Raw genomic sequence first — 12,017 nt, 5'->3', positions numbered from 1 at the left:
CTTCTTTTAATCTAAATCTGAGGCGACAGCTGGCAGTAGCGCTATGACATAGTGAGGTGCTGAGTATAGAACCATGTAGCTGAGAAAAGGCAGCAGCAAAACTCATGAAGCCGTAAACACCTACATACGTGCTGAAGCTGCTTGCTGTTGGATTGTAGTGCCAAGGCGAGTATGAGACAAGGTTAGCAGAGTCCTTAGATTTCTTCCTCAAACTATGCGGCCAATCTCTAGATGTAGAATCCAATTCTTCAGGGACATTGGCAGGGTGTTGTGCTTTGCGTTTGCCTGTTTCAGCCTCCCAAATAACCCGGTCATCCATTTGTGCCGAGGCCCTGATAGAGCAACTATTCCTCGCCGGGGATACCACGCTTGTGTTTAAAATGGCCGCTGTTAAAAAGGCCCCTTCTGTATTCATTTTGCCTGTTGCTATCTGCCGCGGTACTCTCAAGCCGGCAGGGGAGGTCTTTGAACGGTCAGCTGTGCGAAGCACTCGCGCTTCCCAGAGAAGCTCTTCCATGGCATCTGCTAGGGAGTCAAACAAGGGCTGAAAAATATCAATGAGGGAGGAAATAGTGTGCTCCATCTTGTGTGCTGACAGGGTGAACACTCCCAAAAAGTTAATGGGCTTAAGTTTCGTTTTATGCCTTCTCGGTGGCCAGGAGTTAGAGCTTCCTGATCCTATAAGTTTCCCGGACACAATTATTGTCAAGGGAGGTCTGGATGGCTTGAGGTTTGGCCATAATTCTCTTAGAAGCATTTGTTGTTCACAGAGCAGTGTGAAGCAGTGGCCATCTTGCTGAGCCGCTCACCGGAAGTCCCTACACCAGAATTTTTATTGTTTTAAAAGATAGATAATCCCTTTATTACCCATTTCCCAGTTTTGCATAACCAACACAGTTATAATAATATACTTTTAACCTCTGTGATTATCTTGTAGCTAAGCCTCTGCAAACTGCCCCTTTTTTCAGTTCTTTTGACAGACTTGCAGTCTAGCCAATCAGTGCCAGCTCCCAGATTACTTCACGTGCACGAGCACAGTGTTATCTATATGAAATATGTGAACTAACACCCTCTAGTGGTGAAAAACTGTTAAAATGCAATCTGAAAGAGGTGGACTTCAAGGTCTAAGAAATTAGCATATGAACCTCCTAGGTTAAGCTTTCAACTAAGAATACCAAGAGAACAAAGCAAAATTGGTGATAAAAGTAAATTGGAAAATTGTTTAAAATTACATGCTCTATCTGAATCATGAAAGTTTATTTTGGCCTAGACTGTCCCTTTAAAAGGACAGATTTCTGCTTTGTCTATTTTGCTACACAAACGTCTGGCAGATGTTCCAGATGTTCAATCTTTTTGTCAGGCCCTGACTAGAATCAGACCTGTGTTTAGACCAATTGCTCATCCTTGGAGTTTGAATTTAGTTCTTAATGTTCTTCAAGGGGTTCCATTGGAACCTATGCATTCCATAGATATTAAGTTATTATCTTGGAAAGTTTTATTTTTGGTTGCTATTTCTTCTGCTCGCAGAGTTTCTGAGCTTTCGGCATTACAATGTGATTCTCCTTATATTATTTTTCATTCTGATAAGGTGGTGTTACGTACCAAACCTGGTTTTCTTCCTAAGGTTGTTTCCAACAAAAATATTAATCAGGAAATTATTGTTCCTTCATTGTGTCCTAAGAAGAAGCGTCTGTTACATAACTTGGACGTGGTCCGTGCCCTGAAGTTTTACTTGCAGGCGACTAAAGAATTTCGTCAATCATCTTCATTGTTTGTTGTTTTTTCTGGGAAACGTAGGGGCCAGAAAGCTACGGCTACCTCTCTTTCCTTTTGGCTGAAGAGTATCATCCGTTTTGCATATGAGACTGCTGGACAGCAGCCTCCTGAAAGAATTACGGCTCATTCTACTAGGGCTTCCTCATGGGCAAAATGATGCTTCTGTTGAACAGATTTGCAAGGCTGCAACTTGGTTGTCTCTTCACACTTTTTCCAAATTTGATACTTTTGCCTCGGCTGGGGCTGTTTTTGGGAGAAAGGTTCTTCAAGCAGTGGTGCCTTCTGTTTAGGTTCCTGTCTTGTCCCTCCCTTTCATCAGTGTCCTATAGCTTTGGTATTGTATCCCATAAGTTAGGATGAAATCCGTGGACTCATCCTATCTTGTAAAAGAAAAGGTAATGTATGCTTACCTGATAAATGTATTTCTTTTACGATATGACAAGTCCACGGCCCACCCTGTCATTTTTAAGACAGGTCTTTATTTTTTGTTAACCTTCAGTCACCTCTGCACCTTGGCTTTTCCTTTCTCTTCCTAACTTCGGTCGAATGACTGGAGTGGGAGGGAAGGGAGGAGCTATATATACAGCTCTGCTGTGGTGCTCTTTGCCTCCTCCTGCTGACCAGGAGGCGATATCCCATAAGTAAGGATGAAATCCGTTGACTCGTCATATCGTAAAAGAAATAAATTTATCAGGTTAGCATACATTTCCTTTTTTAACAAACAAAATAACATTCTCAAAATCATACGTTTTTAAACTTTCCTTTTATTTTTATTAAAAAAATAAATTCTATTTGTATAAAATCCTATTTGGTGTCATAGAATACATATATATATATATATATATATATATATATATACATTTTTTTATATATATATATATATATATATATATATATATATATATATATATATATATACTTTTGCATATACATTTTCTGTATATATTATATATTTTTTATATTTCCATAATTTTCCCTATTTAAAAAAAATAAATCTCCATAAGGTATTAGCTCTTTTGAGAGCGCCCTTTCCTATAAACTACTCTTCTCACAATTCCCCCTAGGAAACATAGAGGAAGCTTCCAAATAGTGATAGGAGCCTATACCAACTAGCGCTAAATTTATATATTTTTTGACACATGTTCCTTCCTTGTGTCCTAATCCCAAGAATGCTCTTGAAAGATCTTTGCATTCTTTGGATGTTGTAATAGCTTTGAAATATTATGTTGAAGCTACTAAAGATTTCATGAAGACTTCTAGTCTATTTGTTGTCTTCTCTGGTTCTAGGAAACGGCAGAAAGCTTCTGCCATTTCTTTGGCATCTTGGTTGAAGCTTTTGATTCATAAATCTTATTCAGAGGCGGGACAGTCCCCACCTCAGAGAATCACAGCTCATTCTACTAGATCAGTCTCCACTTCTTGGGCTTTTAAGAATGAAGCATCAGTTGATCAGATTTGCAAAGCAGCAACTTGGTGGTCTTTGCATAAATTTACAAAATTTTACCATTTTGATGTATTTGCTTCTTCCGAAGCAGTCTTTGGTAGAAAAGTTCTTCAGGCAGCTGTTTGTTTGATTCTTCTGCTAATGTTTTAAGTTTTTTTCTTTCAATTTATGAGAATCTTTTTTTTTTGTGGATTTAATTTTTTCAGCGGAAAATGGCTGTTTTTATTTTATCCCTCCTTTTCTAGTGACTCTTCTGTGGACTTCCACATCTTGGTTATTTCTATCCCATACGTCACTAGCTCATGGACTCTTGCCAATTACATGAAAGAAAACATAATTTATGTAGGAACTTACCTATTAAATTCATTTCTTTCATATTGGCAAGAGTCCATGAGACCCACCCTTTTTCTGGTGGTTATGATTTTTTTGTATAAAAGCACAATTATATTTCCATTTTCTCTTTTTTGTATGCTTTTTACTCCTTATTTTATTACCCCACTACTTAGCTATTCGTTAAACTGAATTGTGGGTGTGGTGAGGGGTGTATTTATAGGCATTTTGAGGTTTGGGAAACTTTGCCCCTCCTGGTAGGATTGTATATCCCATACGTCACTAGCTCATGGACTCTTGCCAATATGAAAGAAATTAATTTATCAGGTAAGTTCTTACATAAATTATGTTTCTTTCATGTAATTGGCAAGAGTCCACGAGCTAGTGACATATGGGATATGCAATCCTACCAGGAGGGGCAAAGTTTCCCAAACCTCAAAATGCCTATAAATACACCCCTCACCACACCCACAATTCAGTTTTACAAACTTTGCCTCCTATGGAGGTGGTGAAGTAAATTTGTGCTAAGATTTCTAAGTTGATATGCGCTTCTCAGCATTTTTTGAAGCCCGTTTCCTCTCAGAGTACAGTGAATGTCAGAGGGATGTGAAGGGAGTATCACCTATTGAATGCAATGGTTTTCCTCACGGGGATCTATTTCATCGGTTCTCTGTTATCGGTCGTAGAGATTCATCTCTTACCTCCCTTTTCAGATCGACGATATACTCTCATATTCCATTACCTCTACTGATAGTACTGTTTGGCTATATGCTATATGTGGATGGGTGTCTTTTGGTAAGTATGTTTTCATTACTTAAGACACACTCGGCTTTGGTTTGGCACTTTATGTATTTATATAAAGTTCTAAATATATGTATTGTACTTATATTTGCCATGATTCAGGTTTCAGTATATTTTGCAGACTGTCACTTTCATATCTGGGAAATGCATTTTTTAGAAATTTATTTCTTACCTGGGGTGTAATCTTTTTTTTCAATTTACATTTTTTCAAATTCACGGGCAGAATTAGAAAAGAATTGCGCCCTTGCAAGCCTAAGTGCTTATTAAAATATAAGAAAATCTATAAGAGAGGAATTTTACTAAGGCCTCGAATAAAAAATTTTTAAGGCCTTGAAAATATTAACCAAAATTAACAGAGGGCTAACTCTACCCGAGATTTCTATAAACATAAGAAACAGAATTTATGTTTACCTGATAAATTTCTTTCTCCTACGGTGTATCCGGTCCACGGCTTCATCCTTACTTGTGGGATATTCTCAATCCCTACAGGAAGTGGCAAAGAGAGCACACAGCAGAGTTGTCCATATAGCTCCCCTCAGGCTCCGCCCCCCCAGTCATTCAACCGACGGTTAGGAGAAAAAGGAGAACCATAGGGTGCAGTGGTGACTGTAGTTTACAAAAATAAAATTAAACCTGACCAAGAAACCAGGGTGGGCCGTGGACCGGATACACCGTAGGAGAAAGAAATTTATCAGGTAAACATAAATTCTGTTTTCTCCTACATTGGTGTATCCGGTCCACAGCTTTATCCTTACTTGTGGGAACCAATACCAAAGCATAAGGACACGGATGAAGGGAGGGAACAAGTCAGGTAACCTAAACGGAAGGCACCACTGTTTGTAAAGCCTTTCTCCCAAAAATAGCCTCCGAAGAAGCAAAAGTATCGAATTTGTAAAATTTGGTGAATGTATGCAGTGAAGACCAAGTCGCTGCCTTACAAATCTGTTCAACAGAAGCCTCATTCATGAAAGCCCATGTGGAAGCCACAGCTCTGGTGGAATGAGCTGTAATTCGTTCAGGAGGCTGCTGTCCAGCAGTCTCATAAGCTAATCTGATGATGCTTTTCAAGCCAGAAGGAAAGAGAGGTAGCAGTCGCTTTCTGACTTCTCCTCTTACCAGAATAGACAACAAACTAGGATGATGTTTGTCTGAAATCTTTAGTTGCTTGTAAATAGAATTTTAAAGGTCAATTTTAATGAAATTTTCACCACAGTGTCTTAATACTTTGAAAAGATTGCACACAACAGCAGTTAACCGGTTAAAAACGCTACAGCACAATGCCACAGTCTCTACTGTGGCTTTTACCTTCCTTAGGGATTATTTGAGTAGGAAATAAGCCTCACTGAAGTCCTTTCTGATGTCTCTGGACTCCCCACGTGAAGATGCATGAACTGTCTAGCCAAAACAACTGCGCAATTGAGGCGCGAAAATGAGGTCTCCTCCCTCTTCATTCCAGAGTGGTGGGGCCTTTTAGACTAGAATAGGTGTCTAATTAAGTGCCAGGCGCAATATTAAACCTTATTTATACTGAAATATGCTAATAAGCAATCGATTAAACCCACAACAGTGTCAACCAGCATTGAGCCCTTAATTTAAGCCATCATTTTATACAGAGTCTGAGAAAAATGGCTTGCCTATCCCTGAGGGGATTTCTGACAGCCTTCTAGCATTACTTGGTCTTGCTAGAAAAATGACTGATCATACCTGAAGCAGTTAAGCCTGCAAACTGTTCCCCCCAACTGAAGTTCTCTGGTATTCAACAGTCCTGCGTGGGAACAGCAATGGATTTTAGTTACTGGTGCTAAAATCATATTCCTCTCAGCAGAAATCTTCATCACTTTCTGCTTCAGAGTAAATAGTACAAGCCGGCACTATTTTAAGTTGAAATAATTCTTTATTAAGTTTTTCAAAATACAGAAAGTAAGAAAAAGAAAAAATGTAAAACATTCCAACATAAAAAATCCCTTCTTGGATTCATCTCTCCCTTTGTGTCCCTGAAAGTAAATGTAGTTAATACTTCATTGTAAAAGACGTGGAACACAAGTAAGATAACAAAATCATATTGCATCATTAAGGCACAAGTCACAACCTATCTTTTGGAATAAACCAAAGAAATTAAAACCTGTAACTAAAAGGGAAGAAGAAAAAAAAAGAAAAAAAAAAAGAAAAAAAAAGAAAAAAAAAAGTGATTTACAAAGAAAGAAAAAGATAATAGCCATATTAGCTGTTTCTCCAAATTTCTCCTCAACGTTAACTCCTCACTCCCGGACCACCAGAACCAGTACATCCTCCATCACTAATATATCTCTGCTGTCACCTCCCTACCTCACCCCCAACAAAAATTGTTGTCTATGTGTTAGTCCTGCGCCTTATACATTATCCAGTGGAACCATGTGTTCTGAAAGGTTGTCTGAGTATCCTGTATATAAGCTGCTTGTTCATACATATTGTAGAAAAGTGTGATTTTTGCAATTATCTATCTCATCTCATCTCGTGTAGGTGGACCTACCTTCCAATGACGTGCTATGCAGATCCTAGTAGCTGTACATGTTATTTTAATAAACTGATTTACATATTTATTAAATTTTTTATTTTGTTTGTGTAATAAAGCCTGTGGGAGTGACAAATGTATTGGTTCAACCAGGATGACACTAAGAAGTTTGGAAAGATCCTCCCAAGTCACCCTAATGTGAGGGCAATCCCACCACATATGCTTGTAGGTTCCCACCAACCCACAACCCCTATAACAAAGGTTGGATCCTGCAGTTGTCGCATGAGAGGTAATTACTGGGGTCAAATACCACCTAGACACTGTTTTATAAAAAATTTCTATCATGTCTGCGCTTAATAGACCCCTACAGGAAGTTTGCATTATTTGGTTCCACTCCTCCTCAGTCATGTGTGTGTCTAAATCCTGTATCCATTTGTTGTAGAGTGAGGTGTCCGGTGTATGTGCCCTTTGTATAAGTACATATAATTTTGATATCGCTTTTTTTGTCCTTGTCCCTAGTTTACAAAGGAGTTCTAATTCCGTTGGGGCTCCTTCCTGAATGTTTACCAGAAAGGGGCGAAGATTAGATGTGAACTGTAGATATTGGTACCAATGCAATGCAAAGGGAGAAACCTTTTCCCTCATTGTATTGTAAGACATTATTTTTCCCCCCTCTAGTATATCCGCTATCCTGTATAGGCCCTTGTTTTCCCATTTAGTCAATGTAGAAAATGGTAAAGTTAATATTACACATTTCAATGGAGTATATATGGAATTGGAAGACAGGAGAGATAATCCTTTTGTTATTTTGTGCCACTGTGCTATCATGTTTGATGTTATAGGGCATGCCTTATTTTGTTTTATCGTCCCTGATGGAAAACCCCAAATCATCCCTTCTGGGGTGGTAGAGCCATTAATATCTGTCTCTAGTCTAACCCATCTGATCCTCTCCTCCTTTCCCGTTAATAAAATTGTCTGGGCTAATCGAGCTTTCTGGTAATAGTTCTTTAAATTGGGTATTCCTAGACCTCCCAACTGTCTATGTCTAGTTAGGATATTCCTGGCTATCCTAGCTTTCTGATTATTTCTTAGAAATGTGTGAATTATAGCCTGAATCTCCTCTAGCACTTTAAAATTTATTTTTATAGGCAAGGCCCGGAATAAATAAAGGATCCTAGGTAGGACCATCATTTTTATTGCTGAGATCCGCCCGTACCACGAGAAGAGGTACTGGCTCCATTTAAGAAGATCTTGTTTAATATTTCTGAGAATTGGTATATAATTAACCCTATATAATTCCGAGGAATGCTTTGTTATTTTAATTCCCAAGTATGTTATATATTTTTTAACCCAATTGAAATCATAATTCAGTTCTAGGAGTTTTTGGGTGTGTTTTGGCATTTTAATAGTCATGGCCTCACATTTGTCAATGTTAACTTTGTAGCCCGAGATTAAAGAGAATTGGGAAAGGATCAAATATAAATTTGGCAGGGATATCATAGGTTTTGTTAGGGAAAGTATTACATCGTCTGCAAAGAGCGCTAATTTATATTCTTCTCCTCCAATAGATACACCCGTAACATCCAGGGATTGCCTTATTTGTTGGGCTAGGGGTTCCATGCATAAAGCAAATAATAGTGGCGAGAGCGGACATCCCTGTCTAGTTCCATTCAGGACGGGGAAGCCCCGAGATTGATGGCCCATCGCCCTAACCCAGGCTAATGGCGTGGAATATATCTTCCGAAGAGCTGTCACAAAGTTGCCCGTGAACCCCATTGTCTGCAACACTGTCCACATGTACCTCCAATCTACTCTGTCGAACGCCTTCTCTGCGTCCAGTGATAGCAGCAGAGAAGGCGTGCCCGTATAATCCAAATAATCTATTAGAGAAATCATACGTCTTATGTTATCTGGTGCCTCTCGGTTTTTCACAAAGCCGACTTGGTCCGGATGAACCAACCCAGGTAGAATATGTTTTAACCTATTGGCTAGGATTTTAGTAAATATTTTGATGTCTTGATTTATCAATGAGATTGGGCGATAATTTTTACATAAGGTCTTATCTTTTCCTGGTTTAGGAATTACCACTATCTTTGCATGGAGAAGTTCTGTGGGAATCTCATTGCCCTGCAATATATCATTACAAAATTTCGTTAAATGTGGGGCTATAGTTGTGTTAAAAAGTTTATAATATTCTCCTGGGAGCCCATCCGGACCCGCCGCCTTACCTCTTTGTAGTTCTTTAATTACAGCCAAGACTTCTTGCACCTCTATCTTAGCATTTAAAGTATCTAGATCTTCTTTTGATATTTTTGATAATTTGGCCTCTGTTATGAATTTATGGAGAAGTGTTGATGTTTTTGGTGTATTTGAGACCTTTTTCCCATCATATATGGTGCTATAATTTGCCGGCACTATTTTAAAATAACAAACTCTTGATAGAAGAAATAAAAACTACAACTAACACCACATACTCTTTACCACCCCCGTGGAGATGCTACTAGTTAGAGCGGCAAAGAGAATGACTGGGGGGCGGAGCCTGAGGGGAGCTATATGGACAGCTCTGCTGTGTGCTCTCTTTGCCACTTCCTGTAGGGATTGAGAATATCCCACAAGTAAGGATGAAGCTGTGGACCGGATACACCAATGTAGGAGAAAAGAGACATTCACTCATATATCAACATTGTATTGTATCATATGGTAATTGAAGAATTCTCGTGTTTCCATAGAGGAACCAATGCTTATTTATGTGATTAAATTTTAATATGTATCGATATCCATAGTGACAATAATTTTGACATCTTTTAGGATTTTTAAGTTTTTATATAATAATGTATATCATAGTCTGCAAATGAAAATATATAATATCTAAAACTTATAAACTACTAGTTATTTAGCCACAGCCTACTGTATATTTCTTAAGTAATTCACATAATAAGGCCACTAGGTTAAGTACTTTAGTGAATTAATACTAGACTCACCATTTGAGTAAGCATACTATGGTAGGTTATATTGCACTTTAACCAGTGGTCATACACTAATTTGTCCTATCCATTTACTTGATATCTAACCAAAGGGTTTTATTTAAAGTGGGAAATCCGCATTTGCGCCACCTTATATCCGTATTGTTTCATTTATGCTGTATATAGTGGACGTTGTGTATTTTGCAGCCCAACCACTCTTGAGCCTCATGAGGTTTGGCAGAATCAAAGGTTATGCTTTTTATGTATCCGTAAAATCCTATAGTGGCCGGTTTGCTGCTCTTTCTAAACTCTCAGCTCCTGAAATCTCTGTTAAAGTCTCTGGTTATGTGCACTTAAAGGGACATAATACTCATATGCTAAATCACTTGAAACTGATGCAGTATAACTGTAAAAAGCTGACAGGAAAATATCACCTGAGCATCTCTATGTAAAAAAGGAAGATATTTTACCTCACAATTTCCTCAGCTCAGCAGAGTAAGTTCTGTGTAAAAAGTTATACTCAGCTGCTCCCAGCTGCAGGTAAAAAAAATTAAAAAATGATGAAATGAACAGCAGCCAATCAGCAGTTCTGAGGTCATGAACTCTTACTGTGATCTCATGAGATTTGACTTAACTCTCATGAGATTTCATAGTAAGCTTCCTTTACCTGATTGGTGAAATAATATGAGAGTGCACAAAGCTCATCCTTTCAGATGTCCCAGGACAGACACACTAATATGCTGCTTAGAAATCCTTTACAATGGGAGGTGGCTACTGAGGAACTTTTGAGGTAAAATATCTTTCTTTTTTACATAGAGATGTTCAGGTGATATTTTCTAGTCAGCTTTTTACAGCTATTCTGCATCACTTTCAAGTGTTTCAACATTTGGGTATTATGGCCCTTTAATCAGATTTGACCTCTGAGGGTGTAATATTGGATATTGACTAATTTATTAACGCTCCAATAGAAACACCTGCCCAATTTTGGGAGCGATATGTGATGGTCTACTTTTAATCATCTACAGACTCTGCACTCAAGAAGAGACTTTTTTTTACTTTACACGATTTTATGGATTGAACTTATTGATACACAGAGCCACAAGAGGACCAGAGGTCACTACTGGCGGATTCATGTGGAGTGAATATACTCTCCCATAAGGCATAGATTGTGTGCACTATTAAAGCTTGAATTTTTTTTTTTATATATTTATACACATGTAACCTAGATTTCCTATGAATTTGTAAAAAGTTAAATTTTATTGGTAGAAATTAAAAGCAATAACAGGGCAAAAAGAGTTCAGGCTTCAATGAGCCTGACTGTGTTCACTGTCATACGCATTTCCTGCCCATAGTTACTTCGTCAGGGACATAGTTTAAAACAGTACATTCACCTTTTCAGTTAATTAACATAATGTGTATCAAAAGGGAAGATATGAACAGGCGCTAAAAAAGCTAAGGTAGTGTTCAATTATTGGTCTAAAACAGATGTGTGGGTATTTGTCCCAAGAGTCTAAATACAAGCTCTATACGTTTATACTAGAATATGCAGATATACTCAATTATATATAGGTGAAATATTGTAATGAGGTTTAGAAATTCTAATTTCGTATATACAGATATATAAAATATAAATCAATCAATATTGCTTATGTGATCACAATCTAATAAGAGATAACAAGTTTAATCTATACAAATGTATTTTGTTTAAAAATATATTAGAGAATTCCGCTGTGCGGGTTTCAAATATTAGCAAAAATAAAAGTTCTCAAAAGAAATAGGGACGTCTCCCTAAATGATAATTTGATATTACTGATAAAAAAAAAACAGTCTTGATATATAGGTACCTTAAAAAAAGAGAAAACAATTGATGTCCGTATTAGGACAACTCACTGTGATATGGGGCTTTTATGCAGCCTATTTTGAGCTCCTTGTTTGTAGCAGAGTGGTTACCCTGTTGCTGTGAACGTGCGGTGTTCAGTCTCTTTATGGTTTCGTGCTTGCCAGTGTGTGATTGGCTATCGAGTGTTGTTGATGGCAATACGTCACTCAGAATGTGCCGGTTACAGTAATACTTTGTATCCAGTTCATCAATTGAAGTTTATTTGGCAGTTACAATTATCCCTCCAATGCGGTCAGGATTCAAGTTGGTGTGTGTGTTGTACACGTTTAAAAAAAAAAAAAAGCTCAGTGAAGTTTGGTGACCTGCGTCCGC

The sequence above is a fragment of the Bombina bombina genome, chromosome 1, assembly GCF_027579735.1.
Source record: "Bombina bombina isolate aBomBom1 chromosome 1, aBomBom1.pri, whole genome shotgun sequence".
Classification (NCBI taxonomy): domain Eukaryota; kingdom Metazoa; phylum Chordata; class Amphibia; order Anura; family Bombinatoridae; genus Bombina; species Bombina bombina.
This window is presented reverse-complemented; position numbering follows the sequence as displayed.